The 26769-nt window shown below is 37.9% G+C and overlaps 1 long non-coding RNA gene across 1 annotated transcript; it reads right to left on the bottom strand.

Moving 5' to 3' along the window:
- Positions 1-13888: 13888 nt before the first annotated feature.
- On the bottom strand, positions 13889-26688 carry LOC110679848. Its single transcript, XR_002502753.1, has 3 exons — positions 26405-26688; positions 26164-26329; positions 13889-14337 (listed from the first exon to the last, which is right to left on the bottom strand). It is a non-coding gene; the product is annotated as an uncharacterized LOC110679848 (long non-coding RNA).
- Positions 26689-26769: the final 81 nt, after the last annotated feature.

Here is a 26769-nt window from a genome sequence, read left to right on the forward strand (position 1 = left end):
GTCTTGCTAGATTGTCGGCGATTTCATTCCCCTCAATTCCACAATGGCCGGGCACCCAGTACAATGTAACTTCGTTCCTACTGGCCAAATGCTTCAAAGAAAGAATGCATTCCCACACTAACTTTGATCTACATGTGAATGCCATTAGAGCATTCAAAGCTGCTTGACTGTCTGAGAAAATGCAGATCTTTGCAAACCTATAGTTTCTTTTGAGACAAACATTTGTACAGTCAATGATGGCTTGCATTTCAGCTTGGAACACAGTGGGACTGCGCCCCATAGCGATTACCTTGGTGATACCAGGGCCGAAAACTCCAGCTCCGGTATTGTCGCCCATCTTTGACCCGTCGGTATAAAACACAATAGAACCTGCACGTAAACTTGGCCCACCAGAATCCCAAGTATAGCGGCTTGGTTTAACCACTTTAAAGGGAACATCATAGTTGGTCTTCGTTGTCATCCAATCTTCTATTGTTTTGTTATCTGAATTCAAATTGAATTCCTTGATGATTTTCATGTGACCAATCAAATCACCATCTAGTATTTTATTATAACGAATAAACTGCAAGGCATTTTTTGCAGCTTGCAGTTTAATGAATTGATGCAAAGGCAGTATATTAAGAAGGGCATCCAAGGCAACCGATGGTGTACTTTTCATTGCCCCTGTCATTGATATACAAGCAAGTCTCTGCAACTTAGCCAGCTTCTTCTGAGCGGTTACCTCATTTGTCTTGGGCCACCATACCAGTGAAGCATAACTAATTTTTGGTCGGACTATTGCTGAATAAATCCAGTTTACCATATTAGGTCGCAGTCCCCAAGTTTTTCCTAGGGCTTTATTGCAGACCCATAGGGCATTAGTACCCTTACTTATGACCTTGCTCAGATGAGAGTTCCAGTTCAATTTCTTATCCAAAGTAACACCAAGGTGTTTAACTTCTTCCGAAAATTGAATTTGAACTCCATTCAAAGAAGGCTGTATAAGCTTTACCTTTTTCCTTCTGGTAAAAGGCACGATAGTAGTTTTTGAAGGGTTTACGTTTAACCCCTCTTTCCTACACCATTTGAGAGTAATGTTTAACGCAGTTTGCAACCGATCGGAAATCGTGTTATCAAACTTTCCACGAACCAAGATGGCCACATCGTCGGCATATCCAATTACCTCAAAACCTTGATCTATTAAATTTCTAAGGAGTTCGTCTACTACAAGAGACCACAGTAAGGGCGATAACACTCCTCCTTGAGGACATCCCTTCGTAGATCTTATAGATATTTGCGCACCTCCTAGATCAGCAGAAATTGTGCGACCCTTGAGCATGGTCATAACCCATTCGATAACACTTTTATCCAAGCCCCTTGCTTCCATGGCTGAACTCATAGAGCTATAGGATGCATTATCGAATGCTCCTTCAATAGCGAGAAAAGCAACCACATCTATTTCTTTGGCTTCAAGAGATTTCTCGATTTTATTTACCAGCGACTGCAGCGCCGTAATGGTAGATTTACCTGATTGATACGCAAATTGGTATTTACAAAGAGGCATTTCTATTAAACTTGTTGACTTGATGAAGTCATCAATTATTTTTTCCATTGTCTTTAAAAGAACAGAGGAAAGGCTTATAGGTCTAAAGGCTTTGGGAGTTGTTTTATCCTTTCTTCCAGCTTTTAGAATGAAGACAACTCGAACCTTTAGCCACGCTTTTGGAATATATGAAAGCGCAACACTTGCTTTGAATATTTCGGTTAAGAGCGGACAAAGCGTCTCTTTTCCTTGTTGCAGTAAGGCTGGGAAAATATCATCTTTCCCGGCAGATTTGAAAGGCTGAAAAGAACTCAATGCCCATTCGACCCTCGAAGGCGTGAAGATTTCACAAGCTTTCTGATAGGCATTTATCGACCATACATGTCTTGCCTCATCTGAGACCTGTTCTTCATCCGAATATGGGATCGATTCAGGGAAATGAGTTCTCATCATTACTTCCAGTGTTTCAGAAGAGTCAACAGTATAACTGCCGTCTTCTTTTTTAAGGCAACCTAGACCATTTGAATGGTCTTTTGAAAGGACTTTGTGCAGCCTTGCAGCTGCAGGAGCGTTGTTGATGGTTTCACATACCCGTCTCCAGTCCTTACGTTTGGCGTGCCTTAGTTCTCTGTTGTATTCTGTTAGGGCTTTTTTGTATTCAACCCAATCTAAAGTGATCTTTGCTCTATTGAACAACCGCCTGGATTTCTTCCTCAATCCTGCCAGCTTGTCATTCCACCAAGGCACATCCCTGTTAGATGACCTTTGTTGAATAGGACAGCTAGCATGATAAGATGAGACCATTTGGTCAATGATCCCATCAGAGGCATTTTCCAGTTGTGAAACAGTCGTGAACTGTTCACCGTTATACGAATTCTTATTCGTTAAATGAAAACGATAGAGATCCCAATTGGTTTTCTTTGGGTTTCTATAGCTTTCTGTTATTTCTGATCCAGCTTTAAAATCGAACCGGATTTGTTTATGATCTGACAATGATTCTTCATCAGAAACATGCCAGTTCACAATCTTCTCCGATAACAAGTCGCTACAGATCGTGAGATCAAGAACCTCTTGTCGGATAGAGTTTACAAAAGTAGGAGAATCACCTCTATTACATATGTCTATGTTGTTAGACGACATGTAGTTTAAAAGATCTTCTCCTCTTTTATTAATATCGGTGCTGCTCCAAATTGTATGATGGGCATTTGCATCGCACCCTATTATAAATTGGGCATTAATTTTCTTACAGTAGTTGACAAAATGAACGACAGAGCATGGAGGCACATCTTCAACATCTCCAGGAAAGTAAGCAGAAGCAATACATACCTCCGTTTTCCCACGGATAGTTGGCACCTCTACTTTGATCGCAACAATGTCTCTACGGATAAATTCTGTAATTGGGACAAATTTTGTGTCCCTATTTACAAGAATAGCCGTCCGTGGTTTGGACTGAGTTTCGTCGTACAAAACTCTACAACTGCTCGAAGGGCAACCAAGTACCCTTCCATTATTTACCCAGGGCTCTTGAATTAGTCCCACATTGATATTTTCCTTGGTGAACCTTCTGCTGAGCACTGCTGATGCGCCCTTTGCATGATGAAGGTTCACCTGGATAATTTTGATTCGATTCATATTACATTAACATGCTCCCACTCGTATCAAGCCTCTGATTTGAGGCTAAATATGAGTAGCCGATTATTTCGGAGAAGTACAAGGTCAACTGCGCCATTGCTCCGGGTAGCACAGTAAGGGCATAATACTGTGGAGGGTGCCCTGGTACTCCACAGGCACCGTTCACGGTTAGGTTTCTTTTGACCCCCCTAACCATTCATTCCTAGGCACGGTATGCTTTTAGCCGCATGACACCATGAATTAGGGGCCACCTGTATGATGGACTTATACCACCGGAACAGGCAATCCGTAGTGTTATTTCTAGCCTTGTTGCAATTGGCTACCGACACTACACGGCTATCTAGGCTATTCGAATATAGAAGCTGATATTGAGGATCAACTTCCATTGAGGCCGAATAGCCGAGGTTTACTTACTTACTTATGGGTCCTGGGCACCCATTCTGGTGCATAGGGCCGACGTGAAAGATTTCCATCCTGGGCGATTACCAGCTATCGCCTTGACCTGCGGCCAGGTCAAATTGCCGTCGACTTCTTTTATTTCATTGTTGAGGCTGCGCCGCCATGATCCTCTGGGTCTGCCTCCGCTGCGATGTCCTGCTGGATTCCATTCCAGCGCTTGTTTGCAGATTTCGTTTCCGCCCCGACGTGGAGTGTGGCCGACCCACCCCCACTTTCGTTGTCGAATTTCGTGATACACACCACGTTTCACTGGCGTATAACACAGATTTGACATTGGAATTGAATATTAGAATTTTGGTGCGTTGACTAATCTGACTGTTCTTCCAAATATTTCTTAAGCTCGCAAAAGCAGCCCTCGCCTTCTTGATCCGTGCACCTATGTCGATCTTGGTACCGCCGTCAGACGCCAGTTGGCTATCAAGATATTGGAAGTTTTCGACGTTCTCCACTGTTTGCCCGGCTACTGTAAAGCTGGAAGGGCCGGCCGTGTTTACATCCAACGATTTGGTCTTGTTGACATTGATGTTGAGACCTGCCGCTGAGGAGCGTTCGGCAAGATCGTCTAGCTTACTCTGCATATCAGAGCGCCGTTGAGCTAGTATAGCATTATCAATATTTTAGGTTTAGGAGAAGTTTATTAGTGTCCGAAAGAGTTTAGTGGGGAAAATGTGTTCTAAATTTATCTCTAAATCTCAACATTCCTCATTTTTACTAGTTGAATTTCCAATTCATATATTCTGAAATTCCTTAACAATCTATTATGAACCCCCCTTAGAATTCCTTATGAGATCCAGGAGGTTTTTGGAGGATGCGAATTGATTTTCCTGACGGTATACCGTCATACCGCGTCATACCGCGGTATGAAGGTTTTCTCAGCTTAGGAAGACCAGATTACAGTAGCGACGTGAATAGCTATTGAGCTGAGCTTAAAGTTTAAAGAAATTCCAACTACTATAAAATAAATTCATTTGAAAATCTTAATTGATACACGTTCAAAATATTATTCTCTTATCAAAACAATCGCTGATCTCAGTTTTGCCGTGGAAAGGAGAAACGAGGCTATGTATTTAATTGATCGATGTGTAAATTGATCAATTACTTTCACAAAAATGCGTGCAATATTTTTCTCTAGTGAAACGTACCGCAAAACCTTGACATACATACTCACCGGAAAACGCGACATATGGAGAAGATACACCGTTTTCCGGGTAAGCCACTGAGCGACTTCCCGGCACGTTATCTCATCTATTGCAGTTTTGACGTCTATAATATCGCACACCTTCGGAACCATCGTGACAGGGGCAAAACCCCAGGATAATAACATAAATATTTTCCCAATCAGCTATTTGAACGTCCTCTCTGCGTATACCAACTTACTAGCTCGGTTCATATATCCGCTTTGAGAAAGCTGTTTCCCCCAAACGACCTCCGTAAAATACCATACCATCATCACGCAGAGTACGGAGTGTGGCTGGGAACTTATACGAGTGGCTGGCTGATGCAGGTGGGTGGTTCGAGATGAGAGAAAGAGCGTAAAAGAATTATTGAAATTTATGAGTGCTGCAAAGTGCCGTACCGAGCTGCAACGCTAGCAGTCTAAGGCAGCAACAAAAAAAAAAACATTCGCGGAAAATGTGAGGAAAATAGCCAACTTGAACTAGTGTACCTATATGGAATAGGGTGGCCCATAACGAGCAAACTACAGAAATCTTATTCCAGATTTATTCATTTGGATCCCCAGGAGCTAGTGTAAAAGTATGAGCGGAATATGTCGGAGCTTTAATGGGGGATAAACAATTCCATGAGGCAAAACATGGAACGACACACATGGAAGCGGAAACAGCAAGATCTTTGAGTTTTCGTACGCCGAGTGCTAAAGACAATTTTCGGCGGCGTGCAGGAGAACGGTGTGTGGCAGCGAAACATTAACCACGAGCTCGCCCAACTCTACGGCGAGCCCAGTATCCTAAAGGTGGCTAATGCTGGAAGAATACGCTGGGCAGAGCATGTTGTAAGAATGCCGGACAACAACCCTGTAAGGACGGTGTTCGCTTTGAATCCGTTCGGAACAAGAAGGCGTGGATTGTCCAGATGCATCAAGACCTGAAGAGTGTGGGTCACAGTTGAGGATGGAAAGAGGCGGTCATGAACCGAGTAAGTTGACGAAATATTGTTGGCTATTAAGTTAATTGGTGTAGAGTTGACGGATTTCACTAAAACTTTCTGCGTAGCTTCTGTGGGTCCAAATGGTAAGATTTAGTTCTATTTATTTTTTTTATTTGAAAATGTGCCACCGTAATATCGCGTCGGTCGGCCCCGTCGTCCTCTTCAATACACTGAAACGACCATATCAGGATCCCCATTCAATATGAGGAAGAACGAGCTACCGTACCAACTCATGGCGGGGAGCATGGCAAAGTTCAGGACTCTTCTAGTATTAACGACTGTTGCGAGTTGGCAGGGAAGAGAGCTGAACCAACTGAATACAGGGGAACCGAAGACGTCCTAGTTGTTAATGTGGGAAAGAAGGCTGTCTGAAAAAGGCACCGGCACGGCAGGTCGAAGCAGAGGTGAAAGGAATATCGCTTAAATTGATATTTTATTGCAACTGATGGGCACTGTTGATTGCATGTTTTCGGGTAGCTTATGTGTGCATACATACATGAAGGAGGAAGGAAGAAATTGAACGTAAATCGGAAGGAATAAGATTGATTTGATGGTCCTCGTTGGATACGGAGCGGAGGTTCGGGTGAAAAGGTGAACGAATGGTTCGCAAATGGATGGATGAAGAAAATGCAAATCTTGTGACTTTTGAGTTTCATGATCGGAGCTTTGGGGGATTTTGCTATGATTTGTGGAGTGGTTATTTATTCTATTAGACCGACTTCGATATCGAACGCCATATTGGAGTTTTCTTATTTTACGGTAATGTTCTTGAACTACAAAAAACTTTGATGCGTAAATATTTGTAATTTTTCCTCATCTGTAGAGCCTTCTCACCACTGCTTCCATTATTTAGGAATATTGTGGTATGACCCATATTTTATTTGGTGCTCATCAAATATGCTTTCACAATTGAGATGTGATAGACATTGGTTGATGTGTCACACTGTCCCAACTGGGCACAACTCGTTTTATAAAGTCTATTACCCTATTAGGCCTACCTTGCCAAATTTCCAAGGGCTCTAATAACCCTTTTCCAAATGTTAACATTCTTTGATTAAGCAATGGTCCGCAGTTGCAGAGTAAATGCTTAGCAGTTTCGTTTTCAGCTTGACAAAAACGACACTCAGAGGATTGTATTTTTCCTATATTTTTAAGATGATACCTACTTGGGCAGTGACCGGTCATCAGGCCAGTTATTACCCTAAGATTTCCTTTATTAAGATTCAGTATAGCCCGGGCTTTAGCTAGACTGGGTTTTATGAATCTTTTCGCTTGCTTGGATGTATCCGTGGCGTCCCAATTGGATTCTACCATGGACATTTCCCAATTTTTCAGTTTCATCCTGAGAGTGCACTCAGGAACACCACAAAACGGTTCAGGGCCGACAAAGCTCGAAGCTGCACCCTGTCTTGCTTGTAAAATTTGTTTTACAATCAACAACGCGCCTTATTTCAATTTTTCGGCTAAGAAACGGATCCACTGGAAAATTCACGATTGAAGAAAGTCTGAATATTCGATTGGTAGAGTTTTTATTGACCACTATAACAGCCTAGTCATTTATTGAACACTGCTAGCGCATGACGACTCAACATGTCTTGAAACTATTGAGAACCAATGCTACAGGTCCAAAGCCCTGATAATAGTGAATGGTTGTGATGGTTATGACAGTGGTCATCATGTAAAGAACAAACGGACAATAATGTACCGTGTCAGCACCGAGGAGGCAGCCCCTCTAGCACGATGTAAATATCGCAACCCTGGTAATGTGGCCTATGGAAGACTCTTCATCAACCAAGAAAGACAAAAGTAGAGCTAACGGATTGAAATAACAGCAACAGACCCGGCAACGAATAAAGGACAACGATTGGAAAACAATTGTTTGGAAAATGTTGGGCTCCTGGCTCGTGCACTGCGGAATGTCAGCAGCTATCCAGAAAATACACTGGCCGAAAACTGGAGAACGTGAATTCTGAGCGGTGGATCCCATCGCTAACACTTCATTCAAGTACCACATCTACCCCAGAGAACCAGAAGTCGCATAACGCAAAATGTGATTTCGTTATACCGTCAAGCAACCAGTCACCGTGCATTTAAGAAAAATCTGCACTTCAAAAAATCATACAACTTTTCCAAATAATTTGAAGCGTACTAAAATACCACTACGTAGCGTGCAATTATATCATAATTCAGGGAAAAATCTAAAACTAGTGATGCATAACAAAAAATTACTTAAAAATTATGTTTGAAAATACCATGTTAAGGTCGCCTCGTACCGTTTTATGTCACCATTTACCGTGCACACTAGTGCACCATTCACCGTGCGTATAGTTTTCATCATGATTTTATTTTGTAGCTTGAAGAAACGTTGTTGATGAAGCAACTATGTTGCTAGTAGTGTGCGCACTCATTTTTAAGAGTATTCAAATCTTCATTTACAATAAAAACCATAATAAGTTTAACAATTGGCTGAATAATTATTTTTTCATTAAAATCGTTATAGGAGGTTTGACTGTATTGTCCAAACCATTTCATATTCACTCAAAAACTAAATATGAAGTTGTTTAATCACGACATAACAATAAATCTAATATTACCGAATAATTTCATGTATTTTGAACTAATGCACGGTAATAGGAACCATATATATTGAAAAGGGTCCATTCACCGTGCATTTGGGTTTCGACTGAGACACAATAAAAAATCCAATTTGCATACAACCTCATTGCTCATACGATGAAATACATCTTACTTATAGTATCCGCAGTGAAAACTTGTTGAAATTTGGAAAAATTTCATACTCTGTCGTTAAAATGAAAAATGTGAATTTTTGGCGTTTCTACTAAGAGTGTTGAAAAATCTCATTTTAGAGCAGAATTCAAATGATTTTGACCAAATAAACTAGGTTTTTCCCAATGCTTTGTGACAAAAACTACTTAATTTTATCAGTTTTATCTTATTTTGCTGACAAAAGAATAATTTGTGAAAATTGTATGAATATTCTGTAGGAACTTGTATATGTACACGGTGAATGGAGGCCGCACGGGGACTGGTGACTTAACGGTACGTACATTCTGATTGTGTGGGAGTATGTTGCTGAACAACGATCGGAAACGCGAGGCACGATGAATTTGCGTAGGCATCAAAACAGAATCTGCGAATAAACACAAACAACCGTTCGGGCGCTTCATTCATTCGTGTTTCATTTTCGGATCGCTGTTTCTCCCGACATCGGGTGATTTCCCATCGCTCGATAATGTGAACTAGTGATCCTTTATAAAGGATTTCTAATGTGAAAGGTACGATCCACGCTGCCTGCTCTTCGCGAAGAACAGGAAAATATTCATTTCGATCATCTTCATGCGGGCTTGCAATAATCACGCTAAACTTGCTCCGCTCAAAAATGAGTGCCGAGCGCACAAAATTGGCCTCTTTTCGTGCAGCACAGATTATGTGCAAAGGGATTGTACACAGTTTTGTGCAAACGGTGATAAACGAAACTGAATGAGTGAATTGCGCACAGAGGAGGAATGCGGAATTCATTTCCATTTTTGTTTTGCTTCTAAAAACATAAAAAAACATTCCAATTTTAAAGATTTTCAGACATTTTTTTCATTTGAATAGCCGAAGTGGAAGCAAATGGGGAAAAAACTTTCGCATTTGCGACCATCTTCCGGCTTTTCGCTAGAAAACATCACAGAAAACTCCCCATCTTAACAACGGCCAACTGTTTGCGGCCACGCGGGATATCATTGACAGTTCCGTTTCCATAGATCCCGGACAGCCCAAGGCCAAAACGTCGGCAACTCACAGAATGAGTGCGACCTACTCAGAATTTTCACTCAGCCAGCCAATTCTGCATTGGTTGCCTCATTCTGTGTAGTTTTAACACATGCGCTGCGTGGAGCTGGCTTAGCGTGGAGCTTGACTTTACGAGAAGAAGCAACCTTGTAATGAATCACGAGAATGAACAGCGCGTGGATAAATGAATCCTACGAGTGGAAAGGCTTCGCGAATCACTTATCGGTGTGTTCATTTTGCTTCTTCGGCGTTGCATCCGTTCGCTTTTTGCGATGCTCTTCGTGACGCAAAAATGGAAAATGAATTTTGGTGAATGTTGGATCGCGAAGATGCGTCGATCATTGTTCACGAAGAAGATCCATCGCAACGCTGTGGGACTACAGCGGTGGCGACAAGGCAGAACGTGGAGTTGGCTTCATAGTGATTGGCAAGCAGATGAAGCGGGTTATTCGGTGGAAACCGGTAATCGACGGGATATGTGTGTTGAGAATGAAAGTCAAAATCTTCAACTACAACCTGATTAGCATACATTTGCCAATGAAAGATAAGTCCAATTACATGAAGGAGTTCTATGATAACCTAGATGAGACCTACGGAGAGTGTCTAAAACAAGGTGTCAAGATAGTCATCGGCGACGCAAATGCTCAGATCGGGAAAGGGCATTTCTTCCAACCCGTCAATGGAACGGAGAGCCTCCATAATTATTATTATATTCCACCGTCTTCGTCTACGACGTACATACTGTCTCAAAGTTAATTAAAATTTGATTAAACTAAATTTTTAAACCTAGTTTTGAACATTACTTTCGACAAATTAAAATCAAACCGATCACTAACGTTATTAAAAGCTTTAACACACAAACTAAGAGAGTTATTTTGACCATAAGCAGTCCTGTGATAAGGAATTGTCAAGAAAGAGAAACTACGGAATCGCCGCGGAGGAACGTTGAGAGAGACTTCACCGAGTAGAGTAGGACAATAGACGTATAAGAATTAGACCGCTATTGTCGCTGCTAATCTTGTGACCAACATCTAGTATGCGCAGTTTGGAGGTGGTACTCAAAGTGTCAAACTTCCTCATCCTATCCATAGCAACCTGCTTTCGAAATCAAAATATTGATTCTGTAATTTTTCTAGCCTTCAACCGAGCGTGTTGGGTGAAACAACGAATCTTTCGTGTGGTTAGAGTGCCCTAGAGAGTTGTGACTCTTAATACATTATCGTCTAGGCGTGTGATTCATTTTGAATGGAAGACTATAAAAATACGTTGATGAGCCGCTGCCAGTTATCCTTGGTTAATCATAAATTTAGTGAAGGCCTCTTAAGGGTAGATTTGAAGTATGCAAATTGAGTTTTGATACTAAGTAAAGGTATGCTCCCCCGGCACACATCGACCTGCAGCATCATGAGTGTTGAAGCAAAAAGTCCAGTGATATATGACGGGAGGAAAAATGAAATGTGCAGCATCGGCACTGAGTTGAAGTTGTACAATTGGTTTGCCATGTAGCTGACTGCGGAAACTTGTACGATTCATAAGATTCAGCTACGATACAAATTTTCTTCGACACATTGAGAACTGTTTTCTCACTCCAATGAAGAATGCCATCGTGTTTTTTTTTAAGAAGATGTATTCAACTGACGTTCTTCCTTACTTACAGAAGCACCATAGAGTCATGTTAAGTTGAAAGTTGCTTGCATCTGTGGGTTACATAACAAATGCGGTATACGTTAGATCCCGGCCAATTGAATTTATCGAACAGCGATTCTTATTACGTTGGTTTTTCTTGCTTAATTGTCCCAGATATTGGGCTCTTTTCATTAATTTAATTCCTTTTTCAACATCGAAATATGAGAGAAAAAAAAAAAACAAAACGAACTATTTGACAGTTTGAGTACCGGTTGATCGCGCAGGTAGAAATTCAAGGCTACTGTGGTTGTTTCATCTATATCACAGCCAATGTATGGATGAAACAGCGCCTCTAGCGTTCTATTTCTAATACTTCTATTAGTAGGACAGTCGAGGTTTCCACATATGGTGTCAAAGATAAACAATTGCTGCAGCTGGGTCCTCCTTGCCGACAGAGTTTTCAAATTGATGAGTCGGCAGTGGACTGGGTAATGAGGAAGATTTGTAGGATCAATCCACAGTAGGTGGCGCAATGCAAAATGCACAAATTTCTTCTGAACACGTTCAATCCTCAACGTTTGCATCACATGGTATGGTGACCACACGGGAGCTGCGTACTCTAGTATGCTCCGGTCTAGTGCACAAAATAGGGATTTCAGCGCGCAGATGTCGGTGAAGTCCGAGACGTGTCGTCTAACGAATCCCAACGCTGGCCAAGCCTTAGCAGTGATAATTGCGACGTGTTCGTTAAATCTGATTTTTGAGTCGATTCTAACTCCGAGATCGCAGATTAATTGAACGCATTCAATTACGGCAGACCCTGCGGAATATTCATGCCTGTATTGATGATTGCGGCGAGTGGAAGATATCACTTTGCATTTGTTGCTATTGATTCGCATTCCGTTGTCACTGCACCACACAATAATGGCGTCGACATCCGCTTGCATAGCTATGCAGTCCAAAGCAGAGCGAATCACCCGATATAGCTTAGGATCGTCTGCGAAGGATAAATTGCAAGACGAGAGCAGCTGGTACAGATCGTTCACAAAAATTATGAAGATCAGCGGGCCGAGGACGCTTCCTTGCGGTACTCCCGAAGTTATTTCGAACGGTCACGTATGCCGTACGATTGGAGAGATACAAAAACAGCCATTGAGTTGTCCATCCTGGAAATCCGAGGTGCGACATCTTTTCGACGGTTAAAAGATGCGGTACAGAGTGTATAGCCGAGAATGACAGAAAACCTTCTTTTTTGATTGCTTATCGTTCTTTCTCGTTCGCTATCCAGCCACTGAAGACTACTATAGCACCTATTTAGACTGCACCACTTTTCGAGGAAACCGGTCGTTCGGAGAGATGGCATTTAGAGAAAAGGGTCATTCGGAGAAATTACATTCGGGGAAAAGTAGCACAATCACTTCGATGATTTTGAATGCACTTGTTGATGTCGTTTCGTTTTATTATGCCACAATTGTTTTCGGCGTCCAATCTTCTATTGATTTAATCATAAATTTTGCCTTCTTTTAAAAATACTTATACTGTTTTAAATTTTATTATTCACTGAAGCTAAATGTAAACCATTTTTATATTTTGCTGTTATATCAATTCTTGCTTGATGTGCTGTTATAATGATAATTACTTTAGAACCTGCCAATATTCAACAAATATTTTTTTGCAAACGCATGATCTCCTTTCGAGATATGCTGGAAAAAATATTACAGCTAACTCTCCCTTACTCGATATTGAAAGGAACATCGAGTTAGGGAGGTATCGAGTTACAGAACACAAAACCAGTGCAACTGCGATTTAAGGGACCATCGAGTTAGTCATGGAAACCAACTTTTACTATGGTTCTCTAACTCGTAATCGAGATACGGAATATCGAGTAATGGGGAGTTAACTGTATCTCAATCACAAATTTTCTCTTCTTTCGGTAATAGACGGTGTTTTTGATGTACACTTCCAGAATTAAAATTTATATTGAATCGTTGAAAAGCTTCGTCACAAATATTTTCTTTTAAATATGTGTTGTTTATTTGAGTTATATTGTGAGAAAATTTTTTGCGTTAGAGCTTTAAACATTTTAAACGAAAAATAATCTGCTCTCGTATATAGGCTATTTTTGCATTATGCTGCAGTAATAGATCTTTTAATATTTTGCAAATAAGTTTGCCCTTCTATTATCAAGTAATTTTCATCATGTGGTACGTCCGAACTGCTCGGTGGTGTTGATCTCAATAATGCCGATATTAATTCTAAGTCAATCATTATGCCAAACGCCCTTATGCCAAACGATCATCATGCCAAACGACTTTATGTCAAACGGCTTTATACCAAACGACTTTATGCCAAACGACTTTATACCAAACGGGGTACAATCATTTTTACAATCTAGAAAACAGATGGGAGTTCAAAAGGATGTGACAGCACTGCGAGGAGAAATAACATTAGTACCGGACTTAACCCATATCCGCCCAGCGTCCTAAAAATAGGACAGAAGCCCCGAACGCCCAGCGTCCTATAAATAGGACAGTACTTGTACACAGCAAAAAAAGTTGTTGAATATTACATCGAAACCGCTGCAACCAAGTCATTCCCTCGATCGTGTTATATTACACAGCCCGACGTACTCGCGGCCTATTGGTGTAATAAATGCGACCGATGTAATTTTTTCGATGTAATAGTTTCAACGTACATAATACGATGTACTCGACGCGATGTAATATAAGTACTATGTAATCTAAGCGATTTAAGAGAAAAAAGCAATCACAAATTCTGCTCAAGGGTGATTAAATTGCTTTTTTATCCATTTTGATCTCTTTAATCATATTTATGATTAAAAAACTAGTTTAATCCGCGTAGATTGATTTAATAAATCGATAAAAGCAATTTAATCAACCATTGAAGAGAATTTGATGGTGAAGAGACAAATTATGTTTCAAATAAAAAAACAAAACAGATTCATTTAAATCATCAACTTTTTTTTATTACAACATGTAGTACATTTTTTAATGTTTTAAATAATTATCCGAGGAACCGCAGTAGACCCTTCCTGAAGGCACTCGAGGATGTGTTTAGATTCCTTCACCAAACAGTAGAATAATTCACAAAGTTCATACTCGTTTCGTATCGATCTAAAATAAAAGAAAATATTGAATTATCATATAGGTACATATCTAAGATTTTAGAATTCTAGATTAAAAAATCGTTAACCCTCTCTTTCCCATGGTAGCACAGGTGATCCACCGAAGTTCAACGAACGCGGGCTAAACCGAATTGGTACGAGTAGCTCAATAATAATTGAAATAAATTTATACGCTCATTTGTCTTATCAAACATCGAAATAAGTGACCTATATATCAAACTATTGAAAAACAATCAACTAACTATTGAAAAACAATCTTTTTTTTTTATTGTGGTTTTGAATAATATAGCTTATTTGGAACAACTTTTGTTCAAGCACTTTTTTTAGAAACGCCATTTTGAATTTTCCCAACTAGGTATTGACGGGACCATTGGGGTGGCAACGAGATAAAAAACATAGGACATACAAAACACCCAACAGACCAATGGAGAGTGCTCCGATTGACGAAAAGCTTCTTCTGACTGGAAAGGAAAGGATGGTTTACTGCGTTACACTTACAATGCGTGTAAATTACTGCCGTCGTGAGCGCACGGTTATGAGGCCCACAATAGAACACATTTTCCTATGGAAAGCGTGCGGCTGGTGATTGGTTTTTCAGTCCTGTCGCCTAAACGGTAAAAGATACCACTTTGGCGTCTATGGACGAAAATTAGAGCATGGATTGATGAAACAAACAATATTTTTTTCGAAAATTTTTCAGGATACAGACGATAGTTTTTCCGACAATTTCCTTCATAGTGAAAAAATTTCCGGAAAATGTTTTTCTTTTTATATATTTAGATTGCTGAGGAAATTTGCTTTCGATTTCACTAAAAAACTTTTGTTCTACGATGCATAGTTCAGGAGATATGAATTTTTAAAGTTTGATGTATATAGGGAAATCGTGAAAATTAATCTAGAGTTTTCCGGGAAAATAGGCCACTATATTTTTTTTGAATTTCACTTTTTGTCATATATCCACGAGCTCTACCTCTGGAGAAAATTTCATACAAATCGGAGAACCTCCGGCCCAAATTGTCCGATAATAAAAAATAATTCCCTCACCATAATCACAATTTTTAAATTTATGGAATTTATAACTGATTTGATGAGATTTGAATTTTTTCATGAAAATATCAAGTTAGGGAGATAAACTTTTGTCACGAAACTGAAACAGATAGCATCGAATCAGGGAACAACTAATTTCAAACTCTATTTCCTCTCATAAGATGTTTTGTTGTCCGAATATCAGGAAAAAAATATGATCGCGTGAATTATGGACAACCTCTAATCTACCGCGGATATTACAAAATACAGATATCTGTATATTGGCCTGGGACACGGTAAAATAAAAATTTAGATTCTCGCTCCAGTCCACTTTTTGGATTGCATTTGGGTCCTATAACAACTGTTTGTATGGGCTTAACTATGGGAAAACTTACTTTTGCAAAGAAAAGTCGCCAGAGGTCGCCCATTGTCCTCTGAACAAAGATCTTGATAGGTATTTTTACGATGAACAACATTGTCGAAGACCGCAAAGCAATATGATGCTTGTAAAAAAAGTTATTGAGCATAGACTATTTCGAAATGTTGTCTATTTTTGTCATTTTTGTTGTTAATTTGTTATTCCTTTACGTGTTAATCAACGTCGCCTTGCCAATAGGTTTTCATTGAATAACTTTTTTCACAAGTATCGGGTTGTTCCGCGGTCTCCGGCAATGTTCTTCATCGTAAAAATATCTATCAAGATTCATCGTAAAAATACCTATCGAGGTCTATGTTCAGATTTTGTATAAAGGTCAATGGGCGACCTCTGGCGATTTTTCTTTGCAAAAGCAAGTTTCCCCATAGTAAATCCCATACAAACTTTGAACGGCAGGCGCTAAAATCGATCGATCTGAAATTTTTCATAGTTGTTCTTCTTCTTCTTCTAGGCATTAACGTCCTCACTGGGACAGAGCCTGCTTCTCAGCTTAGTGTTCTTATGAGCACTTCGACCAAGTCCGTCCCACTCGGGCTCAGATTGGGTATACCACTTCTAGTAGGGGAAGTGGTGGTAAAATGAACACCCTTCCCGAGTAAAAACAAATTTCAATGAATTCAAGCACGGACGATTTAGAGCATAAATCAGAGTGTTTGGGATGATACGAAGGTCAATTGAAGTGAAAAGATCAACGAAAATTAAGGTTTTAGAAAACCACGTTTGAATATTAGAACCGACGTAACATTTAGCTCGGAGGTCTTGAGGTTGTTCAAGTGAGATGGACATCGTTATGATATGATGTCAAATCTGATTCCTTTAGATTACTTTTTCTATGGATTACAATCCTTAACGGATATATATTCGGTAATGCAATGGAAATTTCCAGAAATATTTGTTTAGCTCTCGTTTTTTGCATGATGTTCATTTAACCACCAACAGTGCACATAGTGCAGGTAAAATGAACATTTGCATCGTTTTTTGAAAGCGATAAAAATATGTGAAAATTTAGCTATGTTAGTCTGCATTCGTGTCGCTGATGTAGATAACATCCCTATTTTTTTATGTTGTGCGATAGCACTATACGAATTCCTCGTTTTTCTATCAGAAACAAGATGATATCCTTAAGGTGTTCATTATACCACCCCTTCCCTTACTGCATTTGGTCCCTCGGTAGTGCAAAAGGTACCCAATTTGACAGATCGCAATACACTTTTCACGGCATTCTAGATTACCTTATGAGCCATAAAATTTTAAGCAAATGCAAGGGACATGGAGATCTTCAATTTGTCTTTGCTTCGACAGTTATTAACTGAGAACTTTCTTTGCCAAAATTGCCATTTTTACATTCGTAAATCGTGTGGCAGGTACGATGATACGATACTTTATGCCCAGGGAAGTCAAGGGAATTTCCATTACGAAAAGTTCCGGTAATCGAAGCCAGACACCTTCTGCATGGCTTTGCTTTGTAGTCGCGGACTTTAGCCACTCTGCTAAGCAAGGCCCCTGCACAGTTGTTATGGGACCCAAATACAATCCAAAAAGTGAACTAGAGCGAGAATCTAAATTTTGTCCCACACTACTGTATATATTGGGCCATATATATAATATTTAGGTACCCCTATAGAACAAAAAAAAATAGATCATTCCTCTTCCAATTGCTTCTGTAATTACTTGAGAACCTTGGTGAATTTCCCAGAGGAGTATCTTATGAAAGTATTCCCGAAGTTTTTGTTGTATTTTTTTTTCAAATAATTTGTTTTCGAATTTTTTTAAAAGATTTTTTTTCTGAAATTAAACTACTGCATGTGGTTTTTCTTGGAGCTCTTGAGAAATGCTTTCTAAAATTATTCTAGAAGCTTCATTAAGATTTGTTCTTGGAATTATCAAGAACATTCTGGATCTTTAACCTTCTCACAGTTTTTTAAATCTATCATTTTTTGCCCACAGGCTACATTCAGATTTTTTTCTGGAGCTCGATGTAAAATTTCTTACGTACCGTCAAACGGGGTAACTTGCAACGGCGGGGTGACTTGCAACACATAGTAATTTACAACCAAATATCACTATAAAACACAAAATTCAAATGAAAATTTGTTATTAATCGGTACTACAACACGTGTCACTTATAATTCATGTAGTAGCCACAATTAAAGCAGCTATTAGAAATATTTTTACAAATTGAACATAATTCTGTTAAATGTCTTTAAAACTGATACTTGATGGAGGTTCGAAATCGTGGCCTGAAAACATGATATAGATTTAATCCCCAAAACTAATACTCTACATGTTGTTTCTACAACTAATAAGTTATAATATGACGAATTTTATTTTACGAAATTTTAGTAACAACTTTTTAATATAAATACTTTTTATAAAGATGTACCTATGCGGGGTGACTTGCAACACCTAATTTCCATGGAATTTAAAGTTTTATAAAAGTGGAAAACTTTTGTATCAGGTCTACTTTATAATAAAATGAGTCATAATTCGTCAATCATCTTCAAACACTCGTTAAATGTATTGTTGAATTAAGATATTTGACCTTGATGATTTTACGCCTCATTTTCCCATACAAAAATGTCTCAATCATTATCTTGAAAATAGGTAATCGAAATGCTCTTGTAGTGGTTCGAATGCTTCAAATACATGAATAATAATTTTTAACAAATGCGACTAATAAAATATATCAACATTTTGATGGCAAAAACTAAATTAGCATAGAGTGTTGCAAGTCACCCCGCATAGGGAAATTTGAAAATTTTCACCTTTTTTATGATTTTTGGTATGATAAAATAATTCGATTCAATCTTCTGTCACCTCATTCTGTAGGCGGGTCGACCATTAAAAGTTCATTAAGGAATTTAGATTTTTAGATGACGTTTAGATCATGATTTTGGTTGATTGAAGTTGAAAAGTGTTGCAAGTCACCCCGTTTGACGGTACTTCATCAAATTCTTTTTTTTATTTCTGGAGTTCCTACTAGATTTTCTGATAAATTTGTTCAAAGGTTTATTGTAAATTCCATCTGAAGGTGGCTTATGAAATTGCTCCATATGCTATTTTTGGTGCTTATTAGGAAATCGCTTCTGGATTTATTACTCGAATCCTTCTAACACTCATATATTAATTTCTCCTTGAGTAACTAAGCTTGCTTGATACTACAAAAACTGAAAGTTTTATTTGAGGTTCTTCCAAGACGTCCATACGATTTAAATTTAAATACTTTCAGATGTTCCTTGAAATTGCGTAGAAATAGATTTTAAAGAGTCCTATTACCATAAAAAAAAATAAATTTTATTCAAAAATTTCCGTTTAAAATTTACAATTGAATTACCATTGAATTTTTGTTATAACTTTTTTTTTCATAAGGAATGTGAAATTCTTTGAATAGGTTTTACATACAATACTCTAGTTTTTCTTCCAATTTCTTCCAGGAGCAACTTCTAGAATTTGTCCATGTCTTGTCCGAAAATTTTCTAAATAATTCTTAAGGTCTTACTTATGAATTTCCTTTTAATTTTCCAATACCTTATAAAATTGCTTACTTTGTTTTATAAATTCGTAAGAAGCTCTTGTATAAATACTGCGAGAATGCATTCTAGAATTGTAATTGGAATTTCAGGAGATCTTCATAGACGAAAGTCTGAAAAGAAATTTTTAGTGTCTAAGTGACTAAGTGTCTTAAAAACAATGAAATAGAGATTATCCATCCAAAACGGTCAAAACGAGACCACACAGGAACCAAATAAACAAGCAGTAACCAAAAAAAACAAAGATATGAAAGTTTTTATAAATATTTCTCAGTTAATCTGACCAGACGTTTCTCACGCTAAAATATATCGTAATACTTATTGTAATGCCAAGAGGAATTCATAAAAAAACTGATGGAAATAACTTAAGAATATCTTAAGATATTTCCAACAGCTTTTTATGAATTTCTCTTAACATTACAATAAGTATTACAATACGTTTTTGCATGATTGTCTCAGAAAAAATATAGAAATTAACTCAGATAATTGCCCTAAGATTCTCTCAGATATTACTTCGAAGATTTCTTAAGAAGCACATTTAGTGTTTTTTACAGAATTTCTAAGAATATCATTAGATATTACTCCAGAGATTCCTTTAACAATTAATAAAGGAATTATTCCGGGAATGTCTGTAATATTTCTGAAGGAAATCCTAAAGTAATTTCTGTTAAACCTTCTGTAAAAAGTCATAACGAAACCCGTCCACATTCTGAGTTTGGCTGTTATGTTGTTACAATTCATAGTGTGGTAAAAGGACCTTATTTCTTTTACGAAGTTTCCACAACAAAATTGTAATTTTGATTATGGCTGTCGAATGTACGCTTAGCGGTTTTAACTCTAAATAGACCAAAAATCAAAAGTTATTCTCACGCAATTATGGGCAGCAGAGCAGTTTGTTGAAAAATAACTAGATCTAAATCTAAATCTAAAGAGGAATATCTGGAGAGTTCCTTTAGGCCCTTGAGGAATTCTTCGGAAGGCTTCCCGGAATTTCTGGAAAAATCCCTGACAGAAAATCAGGACAATGCCTGGAAAAAATGTTTGAGTAATCTTTCAAAAAGTATCTGGAGGAAATTCTGATGGAATCCTCACAGGAATCTCTATACCAGGAATTTATTCATTAATTGTTCCAGGAATTCATCTAAGAACTTCTCCAGAAGCTCATTTCTCTAGAAGTTCATTCAAGGATTCTTCAAGGGATTACTCCAGATCTCCATGAGTTTCTCGAAAGGTTCCTCCAGGAGTTCATCCAGAGATTTTAACAGAAGCTCATCGAAGCAACATTATTCTTGTTTTAATATACAATACAAAAACAATATAATATATTGTAACAGAACGCTATATTGTTTTTTATTGTTTTTATACCTTACAATTTGGTTAAATTCCTATTTTCACGTAAAACAACTGTTGCTTTTTTCTATGTAGCTTGGCTGAAAGAAGTAAACAAAACAAGTTCAGAAAGCTAGAAATGTTGGGTGAAAAATATTCAAAAAGTAAAAATAAGTAGTTTTGTAAAAGTCACTTGACATTAGCTATGACAACGAATGCAACCATGATAAATATCTTTATTTCTATAAGAGTTAATATTCTTTTGTACTGTTGGCACGAATATCCGGTAAGTTGGGGAATCCATACAAAATACAGATTCTATACTTTCCATCTCTTTGCAATTGAAATGCAGTTCGTTGAATTGTTTTTGTATTGTACAACAATACACGAATTGCTATGGAAGATAATACATGAACAATGTATCGTATTGTATTTTCAAAATGTATGTATGAAAAAATATCTATATTTGTATCGTTACGATACTTAACAACCCATACATTATATTGGAAAAATCTCACCATACAGAGAACTGTTCAAAACAATGTATTGTACTGTAATTGTATTGTTATTTTTCAAAATACTGTATTGTATTTCCAAGGTTTTGAATGGTACTGTCACAATACGGTATATTGTTTTTGTATTGTATTTTTTATACGGGCAATCATATAATCATATTCTGTATTGTAATCTGAAATGTGTTTTAAAAGTTATAATCCGGACGAACTCCGAAATTGAAGTGTTTGTTACGAATTAAAATTATTCCAATATGTTTCATATGTTATGTCTTTTGGTATTTCAGGATTTAATGCTGGAGGAGTTAAAATGTAAACTTTCAACAAAAACTATTGAAGATTTTTTGGCGAATATCTAGGATAATTTGAAAATCTATTTCCGATCTTTTGAATGGAATGGACGAAACTTTAAACTAAAAAAGAAAATTAGATGAACCAGCCTAGAGCTGAAGGTCTCAATAATAAAGAAAGAAAAAAAAAATAAAAAAAGAAAATCTATAAGGAATTCTTATTAAAATTACTGAGCGAATTTTTTTAATAAGTTTCAGTGGAGTTCCTTGAATCATATATGTTTGAAACTCCAAAGGCTACTACGCACAAAAGGCGGAATTACAAAAGGCAGAACCACGAGTGGCGGATATACATAAGGCTAATTTAAATTAGGCGGACTTGTTGTACCAGCTGAGCAAACGACCAGCCGTTTGCACTGCTGGTTCAAAAAGTCCGCCTTATTTAAATTAGCCTTATATAATTTTGTTGATTGCTTCTAGGAAATAATTTGGTACTGTTTGTCATATCACTCAAATAATCGCAATCTATAACATCCTCTCTTTTGATTCTATGATATTAGCTCGAATGACACAAAATCTTGAGTTCCACCAAAGACGAAATAAAGACTTCCATATCCCTTGCAATTGCCCACAATTTTAGGGCTCATAAGGTAATAGAGCAAAATCTAGAATGCCATGAAAAGTGTACTGCGATCTGTCAAACTTGGGTACCTTTTGCAGTACCAAGGGATCAAATGTAGTACCGTCAAGCTACCATTCACCGTGCATTTAAAATAAATCTGTACTTCAAAAAAATATATATTTTTTCCAAATTATTAGAAGCGAACTAGAATACCACTACGAAGCGTGCAATTATACCATAATTCAGGGAAAAATCTAAAATCAGTGACACATAACAAAAAAATACTCAAAATTTTTGTTTACAAATATCATGTTAAGGTCGCCTCGTACCGTTCTATGTCACCATTCACCGTGCACGCTGGTGCACCATTTACCGTGCGTATAGTTTTCGTCATGATTTAATTTTGTGTCTTGAAGAAACGTTGTTGGTGGAGCAAATATGTTGCTAGCAGTGTGCGCACTCATTTTTAAGGGTATTCAAATATTATTTTACAACGAAAACTATAGAAAGTTGAAAAAATGGCTAAATTATTATTTTTCCATCAAAATCGTTATAGGAAGATTGACTGTATTGTCCAAACCTTTTCATATTCGTTCTAAAACTAAATATGAAGTAATTAAATCACGACATAACAATAAATCCAATATTACCCAATCATTTCAAACCTTTTGCACTAATGCACGGTAATAGGAACCATATATAATGAAAAGGGTCCATTCACCGTGCATTTGTGTTTCGACTCAAACACAATAGAAAAATCTTATTTGCATAAAATCTCATGGTTCATACGATGAAATACATATTACTAAAGATATCTACAGCGAAAACTTGTTAAAATTATGAAAAATTTTACACTCTAACGTTAAAATGAAAAATGTTAATTTGTGCCGTTTCTACTAAGAGTATTAAAAAATCCCATTATTAAACAGAATTTACATGATTTTGACTACATAAACTAGGTTTTTCAAAATGCTTTGTGATAAGAACTACTCCATTTCATCAGTTTTATCTTATTTTGCTGACAAAAAAATAATTTGAGAAAATTTTTGTTGGAGCTGCCTGACAGCTTAACTTGTCAAGGCTGAACCCTCGGTCTGGCTTTTGCCAAGTTTCCCCTCTACCAGGACCAATACTCAGATGGACTAGGCAATGGCGCCCACATGAACACTGCTTTTTTATTAGTATTGTGACGTGGTAGTTTTTGAAAAATACCCATATTCCCTTGCTTCTGAGAAAAGGAAGCATTGTGAAAATCAGCAGCTCCATCAGAATTTGTTTGAAATAGTAGTGTAGTAGTGTCATTACTAATACTGTCTAGTCGAAATGGTTTTGAATTGTCATTCTAAGGCTATTCTGATTACTCCTGTCTTTTACGTAAGATTATAGTCTTAAATGTCAATTGTCGTCAAGTCTTAACAAAATTAGGCTGTTTAGTAAGAGTTCTAGTTAATTTCATTTTTGTTGTTAAATGTATTTATTGGTCATTACGTTCATATATCCTTAAAGAAAAAAGTCGCTTTCCTTGTCTGTTCAACAATTTTTCGAAACTAGCAAGTGTACCCTAATGATCGATCTCAGCGTCTTACTTTCCATAGTAATTTTTATAGTGAATATTGAAGAGTAAAGTTACCTAAGGCTTCTATTACAGTCTCCTACAAGATTCACTTTTCGGTGGCAAATGCAATGCTTCACAACGCCTACTTTCTACTTGTAAATTTTGCGAAAATGAAGCTGGAATTAGATTATTTATACCGCTGTTACAAAAGAGGTATTTCTTATTATGGCAATGTAAAAACCATATAAAAATAAGATTGTCGCCACTTATTTCTACTCAGTGAATCTACTAGTCATTTTCCTAAGAGTTCCTAAGTATTCCCTACGTCGTATGTGATAACGATGTATCTAACTAGCTAATAGTAAGAGTGGCTACGGATCATTCTGGTTAGCAAAAGGCAAACTGAACGTCACCAATAGTATTAATGTCCACTTCGAATAGATTAATTATTTGAAATGGGCATCAATTCTATCAATGACGCAGAATGTCCGTTGGATCACATCCGAGATATTAGTGCGTCTATGCCATATAAATTATGACGCGGCTTTAAGCAAAACAATGCCAAAATGTGATACCACCACTACAGGTTACGCCTTTGGTTTCCATCATATGGGCTAATGGATTATGCCCTCCCATCGCGGCAAGGTCGCATAACCAAGGGGAAGGAAAAAAAAAATAATTTGAGAAAATTGTATGAATATTCTGTTGGAATTTGTATATGTGCACGGTGAATGGAGGCCGCACGGTGACTGGTGACTTAACGGTACTAGAAGTGGTACCCAATCTGAACGCGAGTGTGATGGACCTGGTTCCACTATCGTAGCAGCAATATAACGCGAAAAAGGCATATGTTTCTAAGAAAGTACAATTTCAGTTAACATTTTAGTGGCTCGTGGCTTCAAACATGTTCAAGGTGGTAAGTCCCGGACGAATAGCCGATGATTCAAAGAAGGAAAAATCACTGACAATATATTTATTAAATAAACTGTTCCTAAGAATTACTGAGTATCATCTTCAGATGTCTGTAGGCATCCATCCTGGGGCCTTCCTTAGCCAAGTGGTTAGAGTCCTCGGCTACAAAGCAAAGCCATGCTGCAGGTGTCTGGGTTCGATTCCCGGTCGGTCCAGGATCTTTTCATAATGGAAAATTTCATTGACTTCCCAGGGCATAGAATATCACCGTACTTGCCAAACGATATACGAATGCGAAAATGGCAACACTTAGCTGAGGAGCAGGCTCTGTCCTAGTGAGGACGTAATGCCAAGATTATTCTAATTTGCTAAAACTAAATTAAGCTGTTTCAACATTTTGTTAACAACATATTATATATCATTTGCTGAAATGCTACGACGGATTAAATGTTATATGTTGTTAACAAAATGGTAATAATAGCTTAATTTAGTTGAGCCAAATTAGGATGATAATGTTACTAATAAAGAAACTAAAAATTCAAACACTTTTAAAATTACTTTCAGAATGACCCCAAATAGCTTTCCCTTTACCAATTTACCACGTAATTACCAAAAAAAAACATAATATTTATTAGTAGGAGGTTCCAAATGAAATATTGAGAAAAATTGTCAATACTCTAAATAAATCATCAATAATCCCGAGATGGTGAGCAATCTCTCAGAAAAGGAAACCCACCCAGTTTTTTCAATAGTAATTCAAAATATAGAGGAACTGCCAGAAGAAATTTTGTAGTTTAATATAGTATTTGATTCTCACCTAAATATTTGTTATTTTAATTTGAACATTGGCTTTATACATTACATACGTAAGAGAAATTTTCTCGATTCCCAGGGCATAGAGTATCTTCGTACCTGCCATACGATATACACATGCAAAAATGGTCAATCGGCAAAGAAAGCTCTCAGTTAATAACTGTGGAAGTGCTCATAAGAAAACTAATCTGAGAAGCAGGCTTTGTACCAGTTGGGACGTAACGCCAGAAAGAAGAAGAAGTATCATGACTCCGAAACCCGGAATCGAACCTACGACCCTCAGCATTTATTTTAAACGGGAGAAGTCTACAACTAGACCCCTGAGAAGATATCTCAGAGAGTGTGTCAGCCCTGGCTCTGGAAGCACAGACATTACCCTTGTATCCCCGGAACCACCATACGGTATTTCTTCGGGAAAGGCCAGTGTATATAGCACTTAAAACATGTAGCAGAAGTAGCCTAGGCAAACTGCTTCTCCTAGCCGACTTAAACAAAGTTACAAGGAACAAGCCTCGGTAAGGTTAATCCTCTGCAGACCACTCTTGGTGGGCGCACCAATGCATTTGTAGTATGTGAGCCGAAGTTACTGCATCATTCGGCATTCACACACATTATCTGGATTATTTCCGGGGAAGTTTCCCCTCCGCACATAGCGAGTATGCGATCTCTCACAGTTAATAACTGTGGAAGTACTCATTGAACACCTAGCTAAAGAGCTGGCTCTCTGTCCATCGGAACGTAATTCCAGAATAAAAGTAAAAGTTGCGGAAAGGTTGATATAACTACATACCCGTTTCACTGTAGGCGCTAGCTAGGTCCGTTCTGGAATTCATTCGAGCCACACTGGTGTGTTCTTACTCTTTTGGCCACATGATGGTAACCTGCCGTCCGCCGTGTACTTTACGGGGTACGAACCTCACACCGGGTGGATTCCGGTGGATTGTTCCTTCCGGGACCTTTTGAAAGTAGGAAAAATAAAAGCTGTTTTATACCTACTTATTTACCATATTAGCGCCGTTACCGATACAAACCACAGTTAATTCACTCATAAACAATGTAAGCACTGTTTGTTGGGACATCTTTAAGATTTTTCACGAATTTTTAACATAAAATTGAAGAATCGACTGCTCCGCAACAAAACAAAAATGGCTCCCTCTACTCCGTCCACTCCGTCAAACATCATGCGGACAGTGTTGCGAGACTTATTATTGCAAAGAGGTTGAATGTAAAATGGCATCGATTTTGTGTAATATCGCTAGGCCATGTTGGAATGGATTGGTTGCAGCTGTTTATGTGTAATATTGTGTGTGTTTCACCTGTAAATATTACACGAGTGCAACGTATTCCAAAATCATGATGTCGTTTCAGTGTAATTTTAGAGCGATGTGATATCACA

The sequence above is a fragment of the Aedes aegypti genome, chromosome 1 (assembly GCF_002204515.2).
Source record: "Aedes aegypti strain LVP_AGWG chromosome 1, AaegL5.0 Primary Assembly, whole genome shotgun sequence".
Taxonomy (NCBI): domain Eukaryota; kingdom Metazoa; phylum Arthropoda; class Insecta; order Diptera; family Culicidae; genus Aedes; species Aedes aegypti.